The sequence below is a fragment of the Calliopsis andreniformis genome, chromosome 1, assembly GCF_051401765.1.
Source record: "Calliopsis andreniformis isolate RMS-2024a chromosome 1, iyCalAndr_principal, whole genome shotgun sequence".
Classification (NCBI taxonomy): domain Eukaryota; kingdom Metazoa; phylum Arthropoda; class Insecta; order Hymenoptera; family Andrenidae; genus Calliopsis; species Calliopsis andreniformis.
Genome location: NC_135062.1, coordinates 3,417,106 through 3,432,552, shown reverse-complemented (window position 1 = coordinate 3,432,552; position 15,447 = coordinate 3,417,106). Strand labels below are relative to the sequence as shown.

Here is a 15,447-nt window from a genome sequence, read left to right as displayed (position 1 = left end):
TACTGCTAACTTCTCCACATATACGATGTGGCAGAGCGTGTGATACTACTGGGGAGAGAGTGATTTTACATATAAAAACAAACTAAAGGTAAAGAACATAATTTTTTTATATCCTTAATTTTCGGGAAAATTAGATTTAAAAATTCGTCCGATACAAGTGTTCTTGACATTACCGAGCTTCATACGTATGTACATATATGGAAGAATAAGCAGTTCTGATGTCATTATTTTATGTATACCTTCCCGGTTGTACCATACGTCCTGCTACAGTCTGCGTACAGCTTTGTTTTAATTGTTACAAAGAGATGTGCATTAACACGAAATATTTCACAAAATGTTATCGGTTACTTTCTTAATTCATCACTCAAAATTTCATATAACTCTCTCAGGATCATAATAAAGAGTCCCTTTCTGACTGTAAGTTGGAAAGGGAAAATATTTGGACAATCGAAAAGTTTGCGCATGGATCGTGCCACTTGTCCGCGATTTGAACATATCAGTTTCAGGAGCTAGGGAATAAGGTTTATTTTTCATTCGCCTTCTCTCTCAACTTTTCGAAGTTATGCACAGTAGTCCGAGGCGCCGAGCTCATGTACACGTGGCTGGTTCGATTGTGTGTGTAGTGGAGGGGGAAATTGTTAGTAACTCGCGTCGCTAATTCGGGTATCACAGATTCTGATTCCATATCGGCAACCCTTCTAGTTAGACGTCTCCTCGTTCACATAAACCCAACTAAAGTCAGGTTTTACTTTGTTCTATCGATAACCTAGTAAAAAGCAACGCTGAAACGTGGGTTTAGGGGAGCTAAATTTTCGTTCTTGTATGAGAAGATTCTGAGCTGGAAAAGAGTTCATTCGAAAGAAAAAAGTTCAGTGGTGCGCACTCTGGTCATGATTTAACGAGATTCTGCTGGTATTTAGTCATATGAGTGTTATAAAGTAGAGCAAAATCGACCAGTCACAGCTGTGAAGTCCAAGCAATTTTATGTAATTTAGAGAGTGTTCTGAACGAAATCATGACCAGAGTGCGTTTCATTAAACTTTCTTCTTTTGAATTAACCCTATACCTGTTCAAAATCGTCTCATATAAGGACGAAAAGTTAGCTTCCGTAAACCCATATTTTTCCCAAATTTTATCGGTAATGTCATCTCTCTGCCATATTCGAGTCTACCACCTTACCCTTAAATAACTTATGAATCTTTTTAATAATTCGTAGTTTAAATTATTCCCTCAACCCATGAAGGCTTAAACGTCATTGAAAAACATAAATGTATGTATCCTACATACACATTATACATATACTTCCTACATTATTTTGTCGAAGTAATAAATACATTTTATAATATCAGACACTATATAGACGCCCATTAAATGAAAAAGATCCACAATAAAATGTCTGCGACTTACGAAAAACTGGTATAATGGTATCATACATATAACTGGTATCATACTCCAGCGTTATAAGTACGGTAAAAGTGTTAATTATTGTACGGGAATCGATTACTATACCCCCCGCCCCCCTTATTTAACACGTAACATGTAACAAAATGTAGCACTATTAAACGAAAAATATTAAAATTTTTCATAAATGTGAATTTTTATAGTTACTTATTCAATTTGAAAATGTAACATGTTTACACTTACACAATACATACAGGAAACACAATAGTTGTACAATAAGTGGCATACATTCATAATTAATATTAATATTTTAATTATGAAAAAGTCCTATTAGTGGAAAAAATATTGAAATATAATTTAATTACGTTGAGAAGTACAAAAAAAGTAATACTGTTTACTTTAACCAAAACTGGGAAAGTCAAGCTTAACAGACACAGTAATTCGTACATTTACTCGACTAAAATTTATTAAATTATTAAAAAGTTGTAGAATTTAGATCAGAAAAGAGAAGTAGTAACGAAACAAATATTAAGCTAATACTTGGAACTGCCTTTCATAAGAGTAACACGAAGGAACGGAATTCAATATTGTAAATTCAGTAAAAGAAATCGGAAATGAAATGTTGCCTTTTTGTAACTTTGAGCTTTAATGGGTTATGCATACAATGAAATTGAATTGCAAATGGTTCAGATTTGATGTAACATAGCGACATCGTTGTACGAATTTATACTTTGTGTGCATACTTTTGTGCATACTGAAATATACATATAAGTTTAGTTTCAAAAAGCAAACTTTATCTAACAAAATAACTTTAACGTATACACATTATAATACAAAAGTAGTTAAGAAACATTTTTTATGATTTTAAAATCATTGTTACATTTAACTCATCAAAAATTCAAGCAGCCACGAAAGCTCATAATTAAAATAGTCTGTAATTCCTTTTGTTTTATCTATCAATTCAATAAAGGTCCTTCAGGTTCGATTTCTTGATGGTTAGCAAGATCAAAACGAAGAGACGGTTCTCGGTGATCAAAAGGTGGCACAAAAGAAATAGATGAAGCCAATAAAATAATAAGGAGTTGGGAAGGAGTGATCGAGAGCAATCGGCGGCTGATCCCTCGATCACCGCTGATCTCCATGGTGATCGGTCAAGCGCCGCCGATCTTATCTTTAACACTGGCTTAAACGTATCCAACCGGACGACTTTTTTGCACATAACCGCTCTCATTTGTATTGAACAGACCTCCTCTTCGTTGGAAGCTTCATTTCGCGTCAACCGCGGCGAGAATACATGCAATTACGTCGAGTAGCCCTCTTTAACTTGCATTGCGGTTCATGTCAAGTCGATCATTCGAAACTCACACACAAAAGCTCAATTTCTCGCATCATCGATATCCCTTTCTCTTATATTCCTTCGTCGTTGAGAAACAAGGTAACATGTATTCATTGAGAATTAGGTTTCCTTCTCTACTTCTTTAGTTATTGTACACTAATTGAGTCTAGATAAAAATAAATAAATGTAATAAATTGAAGTGCATAATATTTTAGTCAATTTTTCATTTCGTATAAAAAATAGCTTTGAAAGAAAAATGGTCTTGTGTGTACGGGTTCTTTACCCAAAAAAAACCAAATTGTTAAACAACTAATTTTACTGAAGTTTAATCAACCTTTATTATATTGAAATCATATGGCATTATATCAGTAAATCGCTAATGTACTTTCAATATTTATTTTTAACTCTTTATAGTTCAAATTAGTTCGAAGCAAATGACGTGGTATATACGTATATGTAGAGAGATTATCCTATAAAATGCAATTTTATTTTATTACAATACCGTCTTTCATACTTAAGACGTGACTGTTTTCTTAATTATACGACACGCATGAACTTTTCATAATAAAATAATGACAAGAAAATGATTTATATTTAATGAAGACGATTATCAATGTAATAAATTTAGCAGGAAAATAATATGAATAAAATAATAATTAATAACTATCGTATGATACTACATTTTTTAGTTTTGGAGGAACTAAAATAGGATTACAACAGAATTTTATTAACAAAAAAAGTCATGAATGCGAAAAAAAATTTCGCCCAACGTGGGGCTCGAACCCACGACCCTGAGATTAAGAGTCTCATGCTCTACCGACTGAGCTAGCCGGGCATTCGAAAGATACTTTTACAACTAGGTATTAATAGTGTTTAAATTTTACATAATACAATATACTATATTTTACTATTTTAATATCTGACTTAAAATATTAAAACGGTGACTGAAATCATATATATATATAGCGAAAAACTGAAAGGATATATATATATACATAAAATCAAGCCTGAAAGAGTTAAAGCATAACGTACCATTTACGAAATTTTTTTTATTTACATAAATATCGTTTTACTACTATTTCTATCTATATTACGTAAAACTATATATTCTTCTGGTTTTAATCACAATGACGTTTATTTGTAATAAGATGTAATAATAACTCTCAATACTTTTTAAGAAAAGTATACAAATTTTAATATAATAAAACGTAAAAAAGTAATGACATGATTTATGATCGTTTTCATAAAACACGAATTGTATCATATGTTATGAAAATAAGATAGGAACATGGCATGAACCTACATAGTATTTTTATAGTACAACAATTGTACAAAATAAACAGATATAGTACAGATAATTTTCTTGAAAAAGATACTATAAGAATAATTTTTCTTTTTAAGGTCACTTCTAGGAAGGATGCCTCTTTATTGATTTCCATAATTTTTAAATATGTTGTGGAAATCAACAGTTTGAACAATTTTTCTTATACATATACCCGACAATCGGGTTTAGTTTCCGAGATACTCATATTAGAAAGTATTTACTTCTAACATCATACATATTTAATACTTTGCATTTTTGTTACATTCTTATAAACTTGAACTTCTTTGACCAGTTTGTTTTAATGCGTGATTTGAAACATGTGAAATTTAATAACCTATTTCAACGTTGTCCAAATCGGTGTGAAGACAGCTTTTTCTAAAACTTTACCATATTAACGTATACACTCAAACCCCTCATAACACGATACTCTAAAGACACAGATTCGATATAACAAGATATAATAACACGCTTCCTATATAGCACGTTTTAATAGACTTCGACAAATTTCAGAGAACGCAATTTTCGTATAACGCAGTTTCGATATAATAGCGAATGAATTAACCGTATTATAAGAGGGTTGACTGTATTTACATATATCAGTGTCTACATTTATATCAGTTTCAAATTCTCAGAATTAAGTGGTTAACGAGGATTTGAGAAGTATCAGTCTGTAAATAAGTGTCGTTTCAGGTTGTTAAGGGTTTACCAAAGATACCTACAGCCACAACGTGATCTGTTTAATTAGCTCGCGTAAAATTTCTGGCTGTTCGGTGGTTAGTTACCACGACTGTTTTGCAACAACCAGACTTTCTATCTAACTTTAGTAGGTACCTGCAATTCTATAGCAGTTTTCAGTGAAAGCACACCGTCCGTGAAGGACAAGACTCTATGACAGCTCACAAAACGACCATGAGATAGTGAACTTATAACTCGCTGATCGTATCAATAAAACTTTATTTTAGATCTCCTACGAACGTTAGTTTGGATATTTGAAATTTACTCTACAGTACTCCAAAGCAGGTAAAGCGTGCTTCTTTATGGAGGTATCACCGAAAAATGTTCATCATTAGTGAAATATTTCTCATTCGGAACTTAGCATTTATCATATTCTTCAAAGGTTTTCTTGCGCAACAAATCAATATTATGTAGAGTTTAAATAATTTTTTACTGTTTGATTTGACAGATGCATTCAATAGCAGAAATAGAACCAAAAAATCTTAATATACTCTGTTATATCTCTCGCATAAAAGTTACGGTTTAACTTTTATACAATTTTAAAAATCTGGGATCCATTTCCTACAAACATATTCGATCTTTATAGGTTTACGAACGTCAAAGTGTAAGTAATACAATACAATGTATTAAGATTTGTTTTTTCTTTTTTTGTCCTTCAATGCACCTGTAAAATTGCAGAATGCAATTAAATTAATATTATTAAATTATTATTATTGCGAAATGGAGGCAGATTGGATATTATGTTATAGAACATTTTGTGTTTTACTTGGACTCCCGTAGCGCCCTATAAAATTTAAAATATCATTACGTATGTACTTATAATGTTTACATCCTGCATATACCAATAATGCGATTCTGGCAACTGACAGTAAACCGATTGTAACGTTTTCTACGTTTATTTAATAATAAATTGATATAAGTGTGTATCGCATAATAAAGGTTTAAAAATACCTACGTTTAAAATATAACATAATTGAAAATATTACAAAATAACTAAAAAGCAACATAAGATTATACGAATACTAATGGAGTTACTTCTAAATAAATGTAAATACTATAGGTATGCTGAAAGAACAATATCTTGAAAAATTGTTTTTAATAGGTGCGTATACTGTATAGCAAAAATACAGTAATCGTTTGGCTGAAGCAAGAACAGAGCAAGAAACTTACGAGTATTACAATATTAATGAAAAATATAATCTCTTAACACAGTAGCACTATAATGAATATATTAATTTCTCAAATAAAAGAAATTTGTACATAAACATAGTATCAGTTATTTCATCTTAATCAAATTCGTTCTATAGATTGATAGTTCGATACTTTATTGTATTGTAGCACCACGTATTTTTTTACACAGATCATATCTTTTTAATAACTCCTTGTTTTGTCAACTAACGCAGACATCGAACTGAAGGTGATCAGTGTTCTATGTGGTATAACGAGCCTGTAGATTTTCAGCAGGATGATGTTATAATCATCTTAAGGGCACCGACGTTTGAACAAGGGCGTGACCAGGATACCGCGGCAAAAGAATGAGCTACGAAAGAACAGACAACCAATGGCGTGGCATTTGTTATGCTTAATGACATATACTTCTTCATTTTTGTACGTTGTTAATTTCCGATTTTATAGCAGTTTGCCACGTCCTCTACGTAATTAACTTACTGAGTCTTATTGCTTTTATATATACATGTATAATATATATCTATATACACATATATATATCAAATATTCGAATATCAAAATTTTTCTCTAATATCGAATTCGTGTATTTCTCATCTATTCTATTCCAATTAAGTAGAATAGTTAGAAATTTCTAGAAATCTATGGTATATGTAAGTATTCTTACCGAATCTTTAGCACATATCTTCCGCTTACGTCTCAATCAACTATGAGGCCTGCAATAAACCCACAAGGTGTATATCGAGTCGATCAATATGTCAGAATTCGAAACGATCCTCGAATGGTCTGCGCCATTGGGACCCTTGGATTTTATAGTTTAATAATAGAGCGGCGCACGAAAGTGTTTGCTTATCGGATCCCTGATTTTCAGCCGAAGACACGACGCCGTCGTCGTGCGGCTTATAGGGGAGGATGCGAAGAATAAGAATAAAGGTAAGAAGTAAAAGGAGAAAGAAAAAGGGACCGAGTAAAACTGAAAGCGAAATAGAAGAAAAGGAAGGGGAGAAGAGCGGCATGGATCACGTGTAAAAAGAGTGGGTGACTTGTGCGAAGCTGCTTAGCTCGGCTATGCCTCCCACCTGCGGCTGCTTCTCCCTCATTCACCACCAGACAGGAATAATCGAACTATAATTTCAGCCCGTGGGCTGCCCTCGCGTATTTCGGACGTTTCCTTTTTATGCGCCGGCATACGACCCTCTACTATACAAGGTGTATTCTATCAGATCGGCAGGATTAGGTTATGCAAAAGTTGTAATCAACAGGGGAACCCGTTTGTACTTATATGTGGCCCCTTTCCCACACGAGCGTATTATATCGGGATGGAAAGATTAGATGCAATTAAAGTTATAGTTAACTAGGATCTTCTTTGCATAATTGCATATGGTCTTCTGCATTCTGATAAGTGCGTATACAATGTATACACAATGCATCTTATCAAATGAATAAGATTAAAGTACGTATTCCTTCTTTGCATGCTTGTAGTATTTTTATGTTTTATACATACATATATGTTTTGTTTACATATGTTTTTATAGCTGCATATCTAATATGCATTAATACGATTGTATTCCTTCTTTTACTAGATAGATAGTATGTTTTATACTATCACTATACAGAAAGTATAGCTCGCATTAACCAAGTCGTATGAGTAGGTATGGACAAATTTTTACTAAAACTCTTTTGAATTTCTTAATTTTTATTTCATTGTATATGTTCAGTAGATTCAATACGTTTAATGGTGAGTAACAGTAATTTAAAAAGTTGAAATTGTTCACGATTAAACTTTTATTCCAGACTCAAAGGTTGCTTTTTTAAGCCAAATGCACTTTCAAGTGGAACACATGACCAATTTGAAATACACCCTATATTGAGGTTCATAATCGTAACTACGTGTATGTACAACAAGTTGGAACGTAATTTAATGTGCTCCAGGCGCGATTTTTATTTCTATTCGTCTCATAATAAGCGATTATCATAATAACTGCCATTATGTTAAGAGTTTACCAAGATGACGTCGAAGTTCGTCCAGAGGTAAGCAAATGAATACACTTTGAGAAAAATACGATTCGATCTACTGCTGTTTCATTATAAAAATTTTCGAAAGTTTCCTATACATTCTGCAACCTTCTTATGTACCTATGTATTTCAACTGACAATGAGAGTATGTATAAAATGGACAGCATGCATGGTCCCCGTTATGCGAGGTGACAATTTGCATACTTAATCATTAATCAATGCCTGAGATAATAATTTGCATACCTAATAGTATACAGACTATCTGTAACGCTGTAATTATAGTTATACAAAAAAGGGATCCCAAAAGAGGGATCTGTATGTTTCACTCACTTGTGTTAATGTTTCAAAGGGCAATGTCTAGGTTGAGGATAACGTGTTTTCTGGAAACTCCTCGTTTATACCTATTCTAAGAAACATGATTTGTTTACGAACGTTACATAATTATGGTGACAAAGCATATAATTCACCTCCTTTACTTTCTCGCTCTTTATACCCTCAATTGTCAGATGAAGCCATTAGTAGTTCAAATCACGTATCGGTCGTATATTGTTTACTGGTTATTTTGTCTTAATCATGGTCATTATAACCTGAAAACTTTGTGCCGTGTTCACCTTGCCTGAATCCGGACTTTGGAAGAGATTGTTCGAATGCCGAAGGCTCCAGGCATGAATTCTTCGAATATCAAAATTTTTCTCTAATATCGAATTCGTGTATTTCTCATCTATTTTATTCCAATTAAGCAGAATAGATAGAAATTTCTAGAAATCTGTGGTATTTGCGTCACGAAAGCTTTACTTCGGTGTAATGTATTATTCAGAAACTTGTAAATAAGATACATCAATCTGTTCCCTTACCTTTTAAACCAGGCATAAGCTCGTACACTTTCAATTACTAGATCATTATTATTGACCAATCGGTTTCATCTTTTTATTAAACAAAATTTTTCAACAAATGTACTGTGTGGAATGCTGAAACATTAATGTTAAAAATGGAATAGCGCACTAGGATCTTTCATGGCTCCAGCAAAATACTGATTCCTGTTACTTTACTACAATATAATTCCATAAAAAAATGTTCTGTATATTGTTTTAACGTTTGAATTTGATATCCCTAAACTATATACTTGAAAGTACTTCAGCGAATTTTCACAGAATTTTTTACATACCTAAAATGTATAAAAATCACATTACACATAAGAGGGTTAACATTTATAACAAGGTTCTCAAATTCTCTGATCGTTATTATATACTATTAAAATCCATCGATCTATTATCCGATGTTAAGAATAATCGGGATATTCAAACAATTCTTGTTATAAGTTTAAATTTAAAAAAAGTAATGTAAAGGATGTTGCAAACATAAGTTTCGCATTTGCAGAAGTTTATATATGTAAATGTCAGCACAATTCATCGTGGTTTTCTAAAATACAATAATAAATAATACGCATTAAACTGTAAAAAAACTGCATTTCAAATCACACCAAAATATTCTATCATTCATCATCACTTCTTTTAATCCAGAAATAAATTTATGATTAAGTAAATAGAAATAGCAATATCGAGAACAGTTATATAAAAACTTCGTGGAGTAAAATATGAAATTTTGTAACATCCCTTCTAATAATGCAATCTTATACGTACTAACTATTGCTTTCTGAAACATTTAAACAACTTCTTAATTAATGAATTGCATTGAAACGATTTTTTTAATATGACAACATTATTATTACTTTTATAAACTTGGAGTAACAAAATTAGGTAAATGCTACAAAGTACACTCATAATCATGTAGAATTTCTATTTAAACTTTAAAAATCCGAAATGTTTATAGGAAATGGATCGCAGATTTTTAAAGATTCATAAATGTTAAGCTTTAAAAGATGCAAGAAGATATATTAAAACTTTCTTGCTCTGTTTCTGCCCTTCAATGCATCTGTAAAATTACAAAATCCTCTGAGTATTAATTTAAGATACAGGTATGTTAACTTTAAGACATTATTATTGCGAAACAAAGGGAAATCGGACACGATGTCACAGCACATTCCTTGCTCCAATTTACTAGTTTTCCTACTACTTTAGTGGAACTTACATCTTAAAATATCGAAGGTTATATTTCTTACATCTTGTCTACCTACCCATGCATGACAAACAAAAGTTGGCATCAAGAAATAAGAGAAAACCTATAGAGCAATGAACTTAAACAACATGTAAATAGAATTAACTATTAAGATACCAAAAGTTACTATATTTTGTCCAAAAATACCCTTCATATTCATCTCAATAAGAACATTACTAAGCTTTAGTGTATTACTTTTGTCTTTGTATATTAATATAATTTGTCTCTCTTCAACTGGTATAACCATTCATTTAAAAATCTCGGACTTTGTTCAATCTTGACCACATCAAGGGTGTAACTACAAATCCAAGATTCAACTCAATGCCTTAAATAATAGTTAGTTAAGTAATGATGTAAACGTAATGGAGACCTTACGTTGACAGTAAATTTTTTAAAGTTGTTTTGTATATTGAGTGAGAATGTCAGGATACTTTATTTTGCATCGTACCTACACGTAGCTGCTCACAATCAGTAGAAAAACATATTTAAGTAATTACTAAATTCAAATCGAATAAAAGTAATAAGTACTTAAAATATTTTGTTCCAGCATGTTATAAATATATTGCATAGAGTTTCTACTTCTTAGGCCTTAATAAAGTTTATTGAATGGTCTAATACGAGTATTTTTTATCAAGATGTAAGAAGCTAAAGGAATTCCCAACTCCTGAAAGCTCATAGGAAACCAAAGAACCACCCGCGGTCATAGTAAGTCATGCGCAACTGCAGGGTGTATACATATAGTCACCTGCTTGAGCGATTAGTTTCATCCATCACGCACCATAAAGGTAGTCTAGGACCAAACAATATCTGATTTGGGGTTCGACCTGTGTGGCGTTTTCAGATCGTTGGGGTCTCAAGCTTCCTGGGGATAGGAACCCTTTTGTGGACGACGAAGCTACTCTAAAATCTTTCCGAAAGGAAAGCGGCGCGCGACAGCCTCCCTTTTTACAACGCCTCGACTCTATTCAATACTGTTGTTCACAGATGATTGTGTAAACACCAATACTGTGAAACACGTAGGACGTACAATGAAACACCTTTATAATAGGCTCTTCGAGATCACAATTTTTCTGGGTCATCGTAAATGGGAAACAATGCAAACAGGAAGTACATATTATCCGTTCTTATATTTGAATTGCTAACGTCGCACGCGAATCATGTTATCGATCAGATTAGACGATTATCCTCGTAAAAATTGTGGTTCTGAATTTGTAATCAGGAAGAGTATAAATGTATATTTTGATTATGTTACGATTGTCAGCGACATCCTTCTGAAAATTTATCGACGAAACTAAGATCAATAGAAGATCAATATTCTGGAATTGTTTTATTAATAATTCGGTAACACATTAAACATATTAGCTTAAAAATGGTTATATCTGCGTTAAATCCTTGATTTTTAGAAAAAAGTATCAGATCTTGATGTTTTAGATAAAGTAGGTTGAGGTGAACTTCCACGAATTGTGGAATTCCTGTATCAGAAAATCAAAGAAAACGTAACGTGGAACACCTCTAATGCGATTTAATTTGGAATTCCAAGATGGGTATAGAATTTCAGATGGGAAAAGATGGTGGCAACCAAAAGAGCCGACTGGTCCTATCCGAGCGGAAGAACAATTCCCTTGCCAACCCTTTTCTGGTGATTAATGTATGCAAAGATAGCGCGTTTGGGAACGAGCTCATTCTCTTGATTGGTTACAAATAAACGAAACAAGCAAAGGCAATTTTTCGTGAGAGTTCGTTTAACAACGTCTCGATTGTCGATGTATTTGAACACTCTTGAATATAGTTCCTCTCGTATGCGTGATAACTATCGAATTTCGTTTTGTATAAAAGGATACTCTTGCAATTTTGTATGCACTGGTCGTTAAACACGGCTTGACAAAACGTAAAGTCCACGAATCTGATGGCGTTGAATATTCCCGAGGTAGCTTAAATTTCAAATTCCAGAACAGCCGTGGCCTTAGGACTAAGAAGAATATAAAAATACGACGTGAAGGAAGGACAATTCCCGTTGCAACCCTTTCAGCATGATTAATGTATGCGAAGATAGTGAGTTCGAGGCCAAGCCCATCCCCGTGAGGGCATATTAGTTTAGGGGAAGGTGAGAGAGAAACAGAGGAAGAGAAGAAAAAATAAAATGCTCACATCCGACCTCTTTCATTATAAATGCCTCTGTGTGTTTATTGTTAAAGCCACTCTCTGGGTGTGCTACAAAACCCGTAAACTCTTTCGGGGTTTTTGGGGGCTGGACCTAAAAACCGTAGGACGCCTATCTTACAAGATACACAGTCCGATTTTTCGACATCGGGCTATAGATGCTACTCAACGATAAGGAAACGTGTACGCCGATTTCTCGGATCGATGATCGTAAGTCTGCACATACCTGTGCTGTTCGTGTCTAATAAAGTTGTGGTATTTCGATTTTCTCTTAGAATTTCTGGGTTGGAAAATTTATGGTTTCCTGCGTAGAAAGCAATATTACTTGCGAGTTAAAATAAAATTTCAATATTATTATTTTAACATCATTATTATAGACTTTTCTTGTCGTCGTCAATTAGAATTCATATAAGTTTATGTAATTTGCGACAAAATCGTATAAAAATAAAATTTCTTATTTTTCGTTGTACTTAAATTTCTCTAATATGTTATGTTGTATGCAATATACTACGCATTAAAGTACTAAAGTATTATATGCATATAACAAAATAATTTTTCTTTATTTGATTTCATTGAATTTACGATTGACATCAATGGACCAATCAGTAAATTTGATGAAGGATTAGAAAATATGTAAGTTATACTCATTAAGTAAATTGTGTTTTTCGAGCTGTTTGCTTTCTGTTGGAAAGAATATTGTTATACTATTGTTATATTATTATAAGAATATTGTTATATTATCATAATAGGAAAACGAAACTCTTGAACAAACCAACACACATTGCCACCTATACTATTCCTTAGTTATAACAATATGAAACATATGTTAGATATGATTTACTATATTTTATAAAATTAAAAATGATGATAAATCTCTGGTATGTAAAAGAAGGATTCGTACACTGAGTATTTTGCAATAATTTTATATAAATAAATAACACATTAACAAAACCTTTTCCTATTAATAATTCTCTTTTATGTAACTAGAATGTATCCAATAACTATTTTTAATAAATAAAATGCAGTAATATGTAATAAAAAATAGAGGAACCAACAACTACGGACACCCAATTTTAAAACATGCGAAAACTTGGATAAATCCTACATGGATATTACATTTTTATAAAATTAATATGATGGTAATTAGTACCTAGAGACGAGGTATGACATTATATATCCAACTATCATTATAAAGTCTTCCATGTATAAGTCATTGTTAATAAGTGCATTTCGTGGAGTCTACCAAGACTCCATATCAATACTTAAGGGATAAAATAATAAATAAAAAACTTAAATGATCAAAAAAGTACTTGTACATTTATCACTACAAAAAGCGTACAATTGTTTAATTTCTGTATTTCATTTTATACATCGCTTAAAAAAATTTGTGACATAGAACAATTTTGAGCAAAAGTTGGCCTGCATGGATTAATGATAGCTCCACGAAAAATCATCGTGAGATCATAATTATTTTTTTAATTAAAGCCTAACGTCTTAATTTTAAGTTTAGTGTGCCGCTATTACCGTAATCCTTTAAATCTGAAGGTATATGTGTCATAGTAAAAACTGTAAAGTTGTAGGAAATGCACGGAATTATTAAAACTTTTTCAGGAATACCGTTTACAGAGACATAAGTCGCTAGGATTCCTTTATCGCAAGGTTACAGCAGATTCAACTAACTCCTGTATTTTTTCATCTACCGCCGACATTGGCATTAACTGATATGCATTACGGGGAGGATGTCGATTGAATAGCTTATTTATATTGTGACACTTACATGAAAATTATGCCACAATAATTCAATATAATAATTAGCATTCTTATTTCCATCAATAAAAGATGAAAATAATTGTACAACATTATATGATATACTCCCTTATACCATGGCATGTCTTCTGCCATATTTAAATATCGCTCAAAGATTTTTCGGTTCAAGCTCAATGTTAGGCTTTCTCCAAACACAATTTTTTCCAATAAACCAAATATATTGAACATACTCTTCGAAAATATAACAGTTTTTTGTTTGCTGTTGTGTGTTTAGATGTAATTTTGCAAACCTTAGTCTTTTTTCCCTTTTTTATTATTCATGCAAGATTTTCTTCTTCTACCTCTGCTATAGATATATTTCTATACAATAGAAAACATTTCTTATGGCTTGTGAACGACCGATCTTTTCTGAGGTTAACACGACCTTAGACCACTGTAAACTACTGGACGAGGCTTGTGTATAGTGCGTGTATAGGAAATTCACGAATCGAGGGTAGCAAAGATAATGAGGAAAAAGTGACGTCCAACGTAGGCAAAAGATAATTTAAAATGGTTAACAGGGCATACTTATAAGGCAAGTTAATTATAAAAATTATAAATAGTATTCGTATTTAAAGAATATAATGAATATATGTAGTATACTAATGTATGTACAATCAAATCACATTGTACAACTAATGAAAATAATAGCCTTCCATTACGAAATACGATTACGTTTTATTTTGTAATCAGTAATTGGAAATTAATAATTTTCCTTCAATTTCTAATTGTAGGTAAGTATTTTCGGCCGACTTGATTGTGGCTTTGTTCGAATCTTTTAACTATGTATGTAAGGTCAAAAACTTTAAATTGAGTATTTTTCAACTGTTTCTGCAGCTTCCTCCACATCACTAGAAAAAAATCACTTTATAACACACATAACTCTTTCCCGTCATCTTGATTGTATGAAATTGGAAGATGTTTTACCTTCGAAGCAAATCTGTGATAATAGTCGGTAACGTAGGTTTTTTTCGTAATCATGTAGAATTTTATAATTATTTATGAATTTATCGTTGTGTCTATAAGTGCACGGAAACTTTTTAGCCCTCAAATTTTTATATTTATTATGTTCTGCTTTTATAATGCAATACTAAAAATAGTCATTGTACACTTTATTTCTGCATATAAGAGACTACTCATGAAAGTATATAGACAGAAAGTAGAATTTGTTTGTATAAAGATATTGCAGAAAAACTCAACGTAGGTATATCTACTTTTTTACACAGTGTGCGTATTTGAAGATACTTCACAGTAATAGATTTTTACGGAGGATTCAAAATTTAACCTCTAATAAGTACTTGTACATAGAGAGCAAAAAGCTTCATATAACCCATTTATCATTTTCGCTTCATACACTTGTCACCATTTT

General features: G+C 32.1%; 1 long non-coding RNA gene and 1 other non-coding gene across 2 annotated transcripts in view; both read right to left on the bottom strand.

Annotated features, from left to right (window-relative positions):
• The window catches only part of LOC143179412 (uncharacterized), a 187,904-nt gene that overhangs the window by 17,258 nt on the left and 155,199 nt on the right, over positions 1 to 15,447 (bottom strand). The window lies entirely within an intron of this gene.
• On the bottom strand, positions 3,500 to 3,572 carry Trnak-cuu (transfer RNA lysine (anticodon CUU)). The gene has a single exon. It is a non-coding gene; the product is annotated as a tRNA-Lys (tRNA).